We start from the raw sequence: 13,965 nt of genomic DNA on the forward strand, positions 1-13,965 counted from the left end.
AATCTAACTCTGTTACTTTTGCCTTCCTGATTACTTCTCTAACGAAGAGTCTGAGATAGTCTCGCCGCTGTAGAGCATCCTTCCAGCTCAGCTGTGAGCAGTACATCTATCCACTGTGGCAACAGCGGATGGTGAGTATTAACACAGCAGAGTGCTAATTTAATAGGGAAGCCCAAAGTGAAGTTTTCAAGCATCCTTCATGCAATTCTTAATCATATCAAGAGCATCTGTAAAATAGACTCATCAGTGACTCCATTAGGAGTGATGATCAATTGCTAATTGCACTGTCTCTTATCAGGTCCATGTTTTCAACAGAGTTTCAAACGGCTGCTGCAGGACAGCACAGTGGAGAAGTTCTCAAACTGATCACTGAGGAAGAGCCCAAATGACTGAAATACTGTACATATGAGCTCAGTGCTCACATTTCACAAACATCCGTTGTATGAATGCGAAATACCTGGTATTACTTATAAGAAAGACCAAGTTAGGAGCACAAATATGCCCCAAATATGAACTGCACAAGATCCTGGCGATAGATAAAAATCTACCATCCGCAGATAAATTACCAACTTTTAAAAATACATGAGAACTAACCTGGGACTACAGAAATCTTCTCAATCAGTTTGCTTTATCATCATGCCCTAAAATGAAGCATGATTACCTTAATAAAATACTAATTCAGTACACACAAGACTGTGTACATTCATATGAGGTGGTGTTGACCCAGTGGAGGAGGGTGACATTCCATATGTTTTATTAGTCCTGATCTCAGCTTACAATAAATAAAATGAATGGAGAGAGCAAGGTTTTGTGCAACTGCAACTTACTGCACTGGAACTGGGCTGCACTGTGCCTTGTCAGGCGCACTGGCACTACCATCAGCCAGGAAAACCAGCCCCCCGGGGCCCAGGAAGTTTTGTGTGCCAAAGAAACAGTCTGTGGGGAAAACCTAACAGTCTGTCCTCTCTTTGATAGTATAATTAAAATTCATGATACACCTAAAATATAGTGTTCCTAAACTTAGTGATGAGCAACTTATGAGTAAAGAATTTTATCATATACAAATGACGCATCTTTGAAATTTTTCCATTGACTGATATTTATTCTTATTAACTTCTTTTGTCAGGTATATCCAACAGGTATTTCATAAGAAGGTGAAAAAATATGCAAAGGATTGCTCATGGGTAATAATACTCATGAGACAATTTTTTCTCATCCTCTCTATCCAGAGATAAACTAACATCCTTAGATAAGATGCTGGATATAGCAAAGTCATCCGATATTGCAAACCAAGAACGTCACACTTTACAGACCTTCGCCAAATTTGCAAAATATGGACTTAAAAAACAAAGCAATGGCAACACTCTCAACTAGCTCGTATTTCTATTTTTACACCACTTCTTTATCCTTATTACTGGATAACTGGGAAAATGTTTTCTAATTATGTAAATCCTATAGCGCGGTCTGGATATATTTGGGTTGTTTATCTTGGGCAGGACATATAATCTATAATGTAGATTAAAGTCCTTAAGAGTTTAACAGAATGTTAATAAGTTCCCTGCACGTTTGATAACCCCAGTTTTAAAATATAAAAAGAAATTTAGAGAAAGAAGAGGGAGCTTTTGACAACTGAAGCATGTTTTACAATCAAACTATCAAATCAAACTAATCAAATCTTAAAATATGAAGGCTACCTCCCCTGTTGGCCACTGCTTGCATCAATCTTAGATTTTATTTTGATAAATCTAGGACAAACATTTAAGAAGGGTGAAAAGATCTGGGCATAATCAAACATATTTAGTGAAACTCCACATAGCTAGGATAGTTCACTTATAGCTAGAAAAATAAAGCAACTTTGGTTTTGCTGACCCATTGCCGAGTCACAGACCTAAAATGACAGTCATTTCCTTCCTGTTTGCTCTAGATGCTTCAAATTGTCTTAGCCACAAATCAGAAATGATGGAGTCACCTTGGCCATTCAGGACATCTTCAGAGTGATTGCAATAATCAGGCAAACTTCATAATGAAGTACAGCTGGAACAAACACACAGAACCAAGCCACAGAATTTTCCACTGGGACACTATTGTCCCCGACTTTAAGTTTTATAGGATCAAAGGGGAAGCAGCATTTGGGCTGCTGTCTAACAGGAGTTGTTATGCTGTGACTGTGGGATCACTACATCATCTTGCATAATTTCTCAGATCTCAGCCTTTTGAACTTTAACTTCAGATTAAGACACTGTGTATCAGCTGCTTTACCCCTCCAGATTGGACTAGTTTCTGTCATTTTAATTTTTTCCCCTCCAAGAGTCAGTGGCCAATGAAAGTTGCCAGACTGACTTCTTTATATAAGTGTATATATGTGTATATATACATATACACGTACACAGACACACTTTTTTATATATACACACATTTTAGCAGGATGAATAAGCTTTGAGGGGAAAAAATCAAGACTTTCAAATGACTCTATACTTTCCAAAATCTGTTTACTTCAAGCACCTATGAGACCAAGCTTCTCTATCTGGGGGCATTTTCTTCAGTGAAAAGTAATCTTGCAGAAATCCCACTAATTTCTTTATTTTTCCTTTGTCTTCTTATTCTTTACTATTTCTGCACTTCTTAATTTGAAGGTCACCTGGCGGCTGAACCAACTAAACCCAGCTACCAACTCCCCAGCACCAGGTTGTTTTGGACGGAAGAGCGAGCTGTTCTTTACTCTTCTTGCCTCTGCATTGGGAATCCCAACATATTTATGCCTTCCTTCTCCTTCAGCCCAGTGTTCATATTCTGACTTTGCCATATCCAACCATATCCTACCAGGAGGAGAGCAGTGTGTTCCCTCTTCTGTACCAAAGCTACCTAAATCCTACCTCTTTCCAATAGTTGGATGGAAAGAATATAGCATGCTGGATGTGTCTACATTAGTATTAACCCGCTGTAGCTACATTAGCACTAGTTTTGGTTTGATGTGCAGATTCAGTCCTGAAGCAAATTCCCTAACTGTGCTCACCTTATACTGATTTGGTTTGCAGAGAAGTTTTGGCACATGCAATTATATTATTTTGAGAGGAAACTAAATGGCAAGCCTCACTCCAGATGTGTTCAAAATAAACTCCAGTCCCTAGCGGGGCATAAGGATCCACGGCAGTGGTAAGTTTTTTGGGACCACTTTATATCACGTATATGATGTAGATTTCCAGTCCAGAAGATCACACTGCATAGTTCAAAGTTAAATCTTTGAGCAACGTATTGTGTAGATGTAGGGACATCTGTACTGTCTTGAACTTCTGATCTATTTGTAAAGGTCTGAATTGCTTGCTAATATAGACCCAGGATAGACTTAGCTTTGCAGTGATGCCCTCAAGTTCTAACACCGCATCATAGTTTCTTCCTCCTGCAGCATTGTATGAGTTTAGTGTCATAGGATGCTCTTGCTAAAACTCTGACTCCTGGAAATAACCAACTTCCGCTTCACTCAACCGAGAAAACTTTTCTAGAGTTTCTGATTGAAGAGAAAAAAAAAAAAGTAACATAAAAGCATCCTATCAGCTCTTAAACTGGCATGCAAATGTAGTAATCTACAAGTCTAATGTGTTAAGAGTCTCTTGTTTTGAGACTGAGGGTAGGCATGATTTTGACTGCTTGCGATCAAAAAGAATGACTAAATACAGTGAAAATGGCAATACCCAAAGAACTCTCCCAAGTGGACAAAGGCAACACATTTAACCATAGATAATATTTTTTTTTTTACTAATTCTTTTCATAGTTTTTAAATAACCTAAGGTCATTCAAACGGATATATCATGGGATATAGCCACAAAGCTATATACATATATATATATATATAGGGATATAATGCATCTCCAGTTAGATCATCCCTCCTTCATCCTTCCCTTCCATGGATGCACTGGCTAGCACAGCTTTGGCCAAGCTCACTGCTCCTCCAAGAATTGACCTGCACGCCAGTGAGGAAGGTGCCGTCGTGCTACCCCGTGCACCAAGACCCACACGGGTGACAAGGACATTCTGGCTCTGTCTGACAGTTTGCAGCAGCACTAATATTCCCCTATCAACCATATCAGCATTTTAAGCCTGTGCCTATTAGTTCACAGGCATCATCTCTTAAGCATTGTTTAATATAGAAGAATACTTGATCTCCAGAAATAAACAGTTTGCTATAGAAAAAATTTCTATTGTGGCTTTATATTCATATATTCATATCCTTGCCACATTTTATTAATGTGTTTATTTTATTAGATAAGATCCAGCTTATGAAACCAAATTATACTGTGCGCACTAGCACGTTCGAAATTCAAATATTGACGTGTCCTGATCTTATCATGCAGAGAATTCATTGAATATCCTTGCTTAAATGCTTTTTCTCATTTAAAGAAACAACTGGATATGAAAAATGTACTGAGAGATCAGAATAATTCAAAGTAGTCAGTGAGCTATGCTAAATATTAGTTTACAGGCAATCTGGCATTTATCCTCTCACTTCTTTTCTTCCTACCACCTTTTGTCTCAACACGGAAAAAATTATTATCCACAAGTCACTTCCAAATAGCTGTTTTACATTTTAGGTCCACTGGTATATTAGCATTCAGTAATATTATCTCATACTGCATTTTATGCCGATGCAGCAATGTAGTATTAAAAGGTAACTGCATTCTGAAACTGTGTCTGACACAGAAAGGTCCTATTTTTTCCATCTCTCAGTAGTTTTCATACCAGAGTTTCACAGTTTAAATCCAAAGAAAATGGTATTTTTCTCCTCCAACTACCAGTGTTGAAGACTAAACCAGGGACTAGAACTTCATGGTGGATTCCTCAAGCCTAATGCCAGAGAATTGCTCTGACTCAGCTACATTTCAGCAATAAAACATCTACATTTGGGTCTGTTAATTATCACACAATTAATGCTGAAGGAAACAATGAAGAATCTGGCTGATTTTACTGCCTATGCAGCAATACTAACAGCAAATCTAAGCTGCCACTAACAGGCTAAGGATCACACCTAGATAACAGGACTATTTGGATCTCATTACCAGGTGTGTGAACACCTTGCAGTTTCAATACTTTGATCCTCACAGTGGTGTGGGAATTTGGGATCTATTTATGCTTCTGTATTACAGCAGGTGGGGAACAGGATGGACCAGTGGACCAAAAAGTTAAGACTTGGTCAAGCCCCCAAAACGCAAGTAGTACCTGCTTAAACTTGCACACTGCACATTTGACTGCCAATCATCTTCTGGGTCCTATAATATGTAATTCTTAAGAACTGGACAAACACCAAAGATCTAATCAGATATTACAGGAATATGAAGGTGATGACAATCGATGCTTTAAACCACGGTCACAGCACACCAGCTACTTCTTTCTTGACGTGTTTTTTAGGAGAAACTAATAGCATGTCAGGTTGTGGGGGGTTTTTTGTTTTGGTTTTGATTTTGTTTTTGAGAATAGCATGGTTAACCTCAGACAAATAAAACTTGCAGATATCTTGAGCTATTATTCTAATATTTCTTATTAGAATCAATCCATTAAGTACCAATAATTTTTATCGTTCACTCTCCAGTCCTAAATAATTCTCTGCTTTGTTCTTGGTCCCATATGATTTCTGCAGTTTGTGGCTAGCAGGTATTTAGATGTGCATTTCCTCCTCTCCCACCAATCTATGAAAAGAAGATCACTCTAAAAAAATCAGGCAGAGATGTCTACCTTTGTAGGGCCTGTGAATCACTAACGTCTTTGGCCACATCCTTAATCAATCTGTGCCCATAAACACTCCTGCCCACTTCTCCATGGGGAGAACAACCTTTCCTGCTCTGTCTCTCCACCAAACTTCTGCCCCTTCCAGGTCTGCTCAGCGCTTAACCCTCCAAACACCTGCTCATGAAAACTGACATCCAACCTGCTCCAAAGAAATCCTCATGTTCCTTGTGTCCCAGGGAGCATCACTCAACAGAGGCAAAGATGCATAAACACACAACAAGCCTTTGCTGGCAGAAGGATAGACAAAAAAAAAAAAAAAAAAAAAGGTAAAAAAGGTACAGCAGTAGGACACACTGCGATGTCATTGCAACATGAGGAGAGACTTCAGGATTGCTACGTTGCTAAAAGATATTTGAACTATTCCTTTCCAAAGTCTAGGCAACATGTTCCTCCAGTCTTAACAAAAGCTCAGGAAAACATAAACTTTCAAGGAAATTAATTTAATTTTACTTTTTTTTTTCTATATTTATTTATTTTTTTTTTTCTCGAAATTAATGATCCTCCCCGGGTTTTTCACCTCCCTCCACAGATCAGATTGCTGTTTCAGCAATGCCACTTGATCCATGTACCGCTTTGAAAGTTAACATCCCATTTTAAAATGTGAATCAATTTTCTGATTTAATTTTTACTATAAAAAGATCAAAACTGACCCAAAAAATAAAAAAAAAATCTTTAAAAGTAAAACAAGACTTCAAGGGCTAACAAGAAAGGCTTCTCCAAGTCACAGCATGATTGATTAAAATAATGGAGGAGGAAAAATGGAATATCAGTGAATTATAGAATGAATTATAAAAATCTTGTAAGAAGTTACCTTCTTACAATACCTCACAATCCTACAAAAAAACGGATCAAGACATTTCCAGAAAAGACAGCAATACTGATGCTGCTCTACAAGACCTCATTGACAAAGCTGAGTATAATGTTTTTCCTCTCTTTTTATGCAAGATGGTTTCAACCTGGAAAGGCACAGAGATAGTAGAAGTTGAAAAAAAAAGACCAAAGTATAACCTGATCATGAATCATTTAGTCTACAAACTAGATTTCTATTTGTAAGAACAGAAAGAACCTTTCACTTGGAGGACTGGAAGCAAGAAACAAAACCATTAAAAAGACCAGAGTTTAATACAATTATGTAAATAATTATACGGGCACTGTGCTAATGTCTATGCTACTAAATTAAAGCAAGGCAGGCACTGATTCTGAGACCAAGTGGCACAAACTGGCTTATGTCTATGTTTAGGTTTAGTCCCTTCCTAAGCAGATTCATCTTGGATAAAACCAGCTGCCAAACAAAGGTAGACAGCAAGGTAACAGTTACCAGAGCCAGCAAATGGCATCTAGGTCCTTTTTCATTTCGAGGTGTAAGATGTGTTTTGTAAAAGCAGCACTGAAATCCTTGATTTAGCCTTGATTTTTCCTATTTGGCTCTGTGTTCTTTCTATAGATATATCCCTCCAAACAATTTTTTTTTTCCCACATTGAAAAGGTATTTGCTAATTTTTTCCCCATTTCTGAACTCAAATTTGGAGTCCTGAATCCATTTCTCAACATTTCTAGCAGCATGTCTTTTACCAGACGCTTGGTAATGATGGTTGGGTTTCTGATGATGACAGATCTCTTCCGAGTGATACTTCCAGCTACTCCGTGTCAATGGAGAGATGTGGGGACTGTGTGAAGTGGAGGGTAAAATATATCCAGATCTAAAAGGATGAAGTGAATTACACACAAACCAAACCACCACCTCTCCTCTGGGTCTGACCCCCTCCATGCTCATGCAAAACTTACTTTTCAAAGCTGAATTCTTTGGAAAATACCTACTTCTCTTTAAGGGAAGGCAGCTCTGGAGAATATCATGGGGAAGTGATGAAAGGAACACCCCAGTTTGAATCACTGTGCTGTAGTGCAATTTAAAGGGGCTGTTGAATATGTCATCTTCTCCTATTCCTTTTCAAAACATCACTCAAAATGAGTGTAGAGAAGGTTTTTTGAGGATTAGAGCTTCCTGGTTCTTGGTGCTTCACAAATACATTTAGAGACACAGCCTGTTTCTGCACACACATATGGCTAAAGCAAATTGGAAAAGTTTGTTGCAGTGCAGCAAGCCCTTCTCAACACATAATACAAATTACATTTGTCACTTGAAAGAGAAAAAAGGGAGTAACAGCTTCGGTTCTCTTTGTCACCCAAAAATATGGACAGCTTTAATGCTTTTTATTATCTTTAAACAGTTACATTGAAATTAGATGCCAAAACAAGCAGTGTATTTGCCAGTTGATGTGGAGCTCTGAAATGTGCAAGTTGCTTTGTGACAGGAGAGAGGATTTCGTCCTCAGGGAGAGGAGATTTTCTGTGCTGCAGAAATGGCTTTGTAGCACATCCTTTTCTGCCTAAAAATGTGACTCATCTGCTCTCAGTCTGGAGCTCTTCAACTCTTGGTTTTGTAAAAACATGCAAAGTTCACAGCAAGTTCACAGAGCTTCTATAAAAATAAACTGCCTTTTTTTTTTTTTTGAGCCTTGGATGATCCAACAAGCTAAGCACTATGCTAGAATTCAGCCGACTCGAATCCTGGGTTTGAATATTCTAATGATTTGTTGAGTCACTTTTGAAGAATTACATCATCTCTTAATCTCTTTTCCTTCCCTTGTTTTGTTATACTCTCCATGTACGGTGTCTCGAAGGTGAAGCTTGTGCTTGCTATCAGTATTACTAACATTTTTTTCCAAATCTATCATCTCTTTAAATGCAATTTTCTCTCAGGTTTCAACATATCCTAGCTTGGTATCTTTAGATCCATTCTGGATCTAAATTTCTAAATTTTCTGCTCATCAGTTTGACCACAGCGCCCTTTTCTTTGTACCCCAGTATGGGCTCTCTCTTCTCTGCTGTATCTAACAGGGTCCTTTCTTCACTGTTAACGCTCTCCATATGCTACCCCAGTCATTCTGTCCATTGATAAGAGAGATACTCCATTTCTGAATGGTCAATGTTACACATTCAGACAGCTCTTTTAGGTCTTTTCTCATGCTGCCTCTCAAAAAATTGCCTTGACACCTCCAGGCTAGCTCACTCTTTTGACCTCTTCTCTAAAATAACTTGCTTTCCCCACCAGGTATTCTCCCAAACTAAGAGGTTTGCTAGTTGGTATGACGAGCTCGCTGCCTAGCCAAGATCAGTTCCTTGCTTCTTTTTGTTCACCACCTACCTGCTTCTCTCCCTTTTTTGCCCCAGCTTTTCGCATAGATTGTAAGATCTTTGCAACAGAGACAGCCTTCTGATACGTGTTTGCACCGCGCTCTTCTGATTTACGTGTCAAGCTGCCTGGATGCTATGGCAATGTGAGAAGTGAGCACTGAATGACAATTTGGTTTAAGTGTCACAAGAGAAGAACAGATGTAAAAGGAGCTGAGAAACACAGGAATAGTCTCCAGGTGTGTTTTCCTTTCATAAATCCATAGAAATTCAGTGTGGAGGCGAGTTAACCCTCTTAATAGAGTTAATAGGGCAACGGAAGGTCGTGAAAGTTTATACCGAGCTTGAACCTTTCATTAAACTTTGGACTTGTAAATGTTTTTGGGGGAAGTTCAAACTTTTTCACTACTTACAGATGTACTTACACAACTGGGGCCATGCAACGGCGCATTAGGCCCACACGGTGACATATAACCCCCCACTTCACTACACTGGGGGTTTCAAACACATTACACTCAACTTCAGCTTATGTACTCCAAAGCCTGGTCCTTTCAGAGCACCCAGAAATGCTGCCAAATAAACAGAAAATATGTGTAAATCACACTGGAGGGAGAAAGGATGATTATTTGGTGAAGGCATTGGACTGGATTCAGGAATTAATCCAAACAATCCTCAGGTTTTGGGTTCTGTTTCTTCTCTGTCTCAGACCTGCAGTGACCGCAAAGAAATTACCAGCTGGCTAGACAAAAGTCAGAAATATTCCTATAACTCTTGAGAGAGACTGAATAATTCCTATTCTGGTCACTCTCTACTCTTAACTGCTGTGACGTGCACAAGGTCTAAGTGGACGATAACTTTTTTGCATACATACCCAACTCAACAATTGACACAGAAACATTCATTGCTAAAATAGCAACGCTACTCTAATCCTAGCAGAAAATTCAGTGGAAAATGTAGAAATGGATTCTGAATAAAAATTCTGGCCTAGTTCCAAGTGACTTCTGCTTGACAGTATTCTTTATTCATGCACTGCTATTGCAGCTCTACCTCTGTGTATCTGTACCTCCCAGTAAGGTTTTCTGTCAAGCTTGACCTGACTTGAAGACTAGGTTTTGATATTTTCCATTGACAGGAAATTTTCTAAAAAAAAAAAAAGTCTTACAAAAAAATAAAGCACTTGGAGGGATAAAGCGCTTGGGAGGTTACTAATGCAACAGTGCAACTGGAAGATTTTCAAATTACTAAGAAAACAATAATCTGAGTGTGGAACTGGTTTCACCTAACAAATTTGGTAAGCTTCATGCAGCCTAAAAGAACCATAGGTGCAATAGAATCATAGGTGCATTATCATAGGCTCAGCACTAGGAAATACTGGCTATGGTTCCTGGTGACATCAATATTCCTTTCTATCAAAATTAAATTATGTGATTATTGCAAGTTAATATCCCTGAAATCAATTTCAAAAGCCAATTTAGAATACATGGAATCTTAAACAAGCACAGCAGTGTCATTACTTAAAAAAAAATAAAAAAATAAGTGGTTGCAATTTTTTTTCCAGCTTCTGTTTGAAACTTTGGCAACATGGAAACTTTGGCAACATGGTAACATACTTTTTTTCCAAAATAATTGTGATAACTGCTGTAAATTAGAGGTTGTCTGTCTGTTATATATAGACTACAAGTTAAGTGCAAACAATTTCATTTTTTGCAATAATTTCTTAAATTTCTTAAACCTACCATTTTCTCCAGGGTTACTGTATAGCTCTCCAAATGCACAGTTCTCTTCTTTTGATGAGGAAGGAAAAAAGGGAATGATAGAGAAGCTGCTAGGGAATAGTAACTCTCTACATGTCACTGGGTAATTATTTTCTCCAAATACTGCTTGAAACTATCTTCAAACTGAAGTCAGAAGGACTGCAAAGATCCAGACCTTCTTGTTATTAAGCCAGAAGCATGAACAGGAAGGTGTCTCTCAATAACATTGCTAAAAAATAAATAAAACCAACACCTACCTGCCAATTGTATCTCTGAAAATCTCTCCAAATGTGTCTAATTCATGGATTTGACTGTGAAACAACTGTGGGCAGGGTAGGAGAAGCAATTCTCAATTAACACAACACCCTTCTTCACCAAAGCTGGAAGAGGCTGCAATAATCAACCTTCAGCTGTATAAACTGATAACAGGCAGAGTCCTAAGACATGGTCAGGAGAAAGAACTCAGCTGGACACATTGTTTGGTTAAATAATTGAAATCCTCTGTAAGGGGCTCCACCTCCCACTCTTTGGAGTGTCTGATGTCTTGCCAAGACACAGAGGACACTGCTGGGTGCATTCACGCATAGGAATTCAATCTTAGACAAACATGAAGGAGTTAGGAGCGCTTATTCTGCTCCCCGCTATTGGCACCTTACTTAAATACCTTATATTAGGGGAGGAAAAGAGATAAAAGAATTTTGACCTAACATATAGCACTTGTCTTATAATGTCTTAAGTAATGTCTTTTGATATAACCGATGCAACCAACCCTGTTTACACATTAGGAAACTTTCAGAGTTGGAGACAAAGCTACTTCTACCAATTTTCCTGGGAATTCTGAAGAATTGCTCCTCCAGGCTCCTTTGGGCAGTGCAAATGCCATCAGCAGAGCACTAAACCTAGACATGGGCCCCTACTGTCCCATATTCAGAGGAAATGAAGGATGGTCTATGCTCTCCACATCAAAAAGCACATGCATCAAGGCTGCACCATTGCTCTATTCCAGCTAGAATAGAGCTGCAAAGGGATTCTAAATTGGCTTTGTATTTACTGCAATAAAAAGGAATTATTCATGAAGTATAAGTAAGTCTGCAATTATCTCATTTCCTTCTTCTGTGTGTGACCTTAGAAACCTGGCTTTTAAAAAAAGGGCAATGAATTGTTTTCCAATAATAGTTGGACTATAGAGAGAGAGTTTAAATACTTCTCATCAACATTTAATCACTCCTCACTCAAAAACATGTTTTTTTTTAAATATGTAAGTTCCTTCAGTGATCTTTACAGTAGCAGAGATAAGTTTGAAAGACCATTAAAAATTTAATACATTTATACATGGATATGGAGTTAAAGTTATGCTTCACTTGATAGGGTTCAGAAAGGACCAGCCAGTTCAGCCTGAGGTTAAAATGGTAGTTCTGAAGAGAAAGTGCAAATCTAACTTATTTTTCTCTTCCTAGGATAAGATTATTATTACCAGACACATGAGCTAAAAGTTCTGTCTATCCACCGGTGAGCTCTGCATTAACGAATGTAACCACATTTCCTTCTACTGCTTTTTTCCTATATTAAATCAAGCTTCACAGCTTCTTGATCGAGAGTCTGTTAATTCAGCCCTGTTCTCCCGTGCTCTCAGATGTTCCCACACACTCGGTGCTCTCATGTTTTTCCTGTGCCCACTCCACTCCCCGTTACCTCTCTACACCACAGCACCTTTCATTCATGTTTAACTTAGCTCCTTCTTGCTTTCCCAACAACTTTCTCACACTGTGTCCCCAAACTGCTCCTCAAAAACAGTATTTGTAGTAAATCTAGTCTCAGGGAAAAGCACTGTCCTGTCCAAGGCTCCGTCCAATCTGCATAAAACATGACTCTCTCCTCACTGTCAGCCTGCCTAAGCACTTAGGTTTCCCATCTTATAAATCTTTTATCTGGGATCTGTCATAAAATCTTTCAGCCTGAGACATGTGCAAAATGGCAAATGTCATCAGGAGATCCAGGATTTCAGCCTTTATCTTTAGGAGAAAGGAGAAATCTCTATCTAGTAGGCTAGCTACATTATCTGCGGAAGAGCAAATACTGTCTGTGTTCTGTTCAGCACTATTTTCTACAAATTATCAGCACTAGTGCACCCAACAATTCAAATTGCTCTGGGGGGAGAACACTGATTCCACCCCCAGATGAAACATCACAGAAAACTCACGGATAAAACAGAATATGAAGTGGACAAGCCAAAAAGTCATCTTTAAACTCTTATTAAGAAAGTGTGGACACAGAAAGACAGCGGAGGGAAATATTGCAATGCTCTAATATTGGGATTTTTTTCCTCACACTACTAAACCTAGAGGGAATTTCTTTCTAAAGAAAAGAAGAATTCAGTTTCCATAGTAACTCAGTGCTAGAGCCCCCTTACAGTCCAAATTTAGCAGATCTGTACGTGCTGGTTTATTCAGCATGCTACTGTGCACTTGAGGCTACAGTGAAATCACTAACCTCGTGGCATTTGGGATGTCAGGTTGAGTTTTAACTGGGAATGAGAATGTTTCCAGCAAGTCCTAGTGTAACACTAACAAGTAACAGCATGCCTTAAAGACAAGGAAGAAATTACAGGTGAAAACAGGGCATAAACTCCCAGATTGATAATGACTTGGGATGTTAAAAAAAAAAAAGCTCTCAAAGAGCTAAGCATTTAAAAATGGCTTATTTTCATTCCAATCTCAACATCAAAGTACTTACTCCTATGAAACACAGTACCTCTATGACTCCATAATGTAGAGATTTTCAATACACGAGAACTGTCCTTTCTTCTTCCAAACCCATCTGTTCACAGCGAGATATCACATTGTACCTTCTTGAGCCCAGGACAGGGCACTCAGCCTGTGGAGAGATCTCCCTTCTTTACCTGACAATGTGGTTTGTTTGTTTGTTTGCTTGTTTTGCTTTTCTGAACTAGTGCTGGAAACTTTAAACACTTCATATGTATATATACATATATATATATATATAGCTATAAATGCTCGACACATAAAAGGACCATCTGTTTTAACCGATACATTTAACGGTCTTAAAAACAAATGGAGGAATGGGTTGTTGTTCTGCAATGTATCCATTCTGCAATCGGTCTGTAGCTGCTTAGCAGAGGCTAAGTGAAGTTCAGGCAGCAACAAAATAAGAAACTGAGGTGCCCTAATGAGGATGAGGCTCATTAGAAAGGTGGAAAATGCTGGTGCAGAGTTTTAAGATT

At 38.5% G+C, this 13,965-nt stretch overlaps 1 protein-coding gene across 11 annotated transcripts in view; it reads right to left on the reverse strand.

Moving 5' to 3' along the window:
• DLG2 (discs large MAGUK scaffold protein 2) overlaps positions 1 to 13,965 on the reverse strand; it is a 946,755-nt gene that overhangs the window by 648,431 nt on the left and 284,359 nt on the right. The window lies entirely within an intron of this gene.

The sequence above is a fragment of the Tinamus guttatus genome, unplaced genomic scaffold (assembly GCF_059628265.1).
Source record: "Tinamus guttatus ecotype Peru unplaced genomic scaffold, ASM5962826v1 Tinamus_guttatus_pri_ptg000602l, whole genome shotgun sequence".
NCBI lineage: Eukaryota > Metazoa > Chordata > Aves > Tinamiformes > Tinamidae > Tinamus > Tinamus guttatus.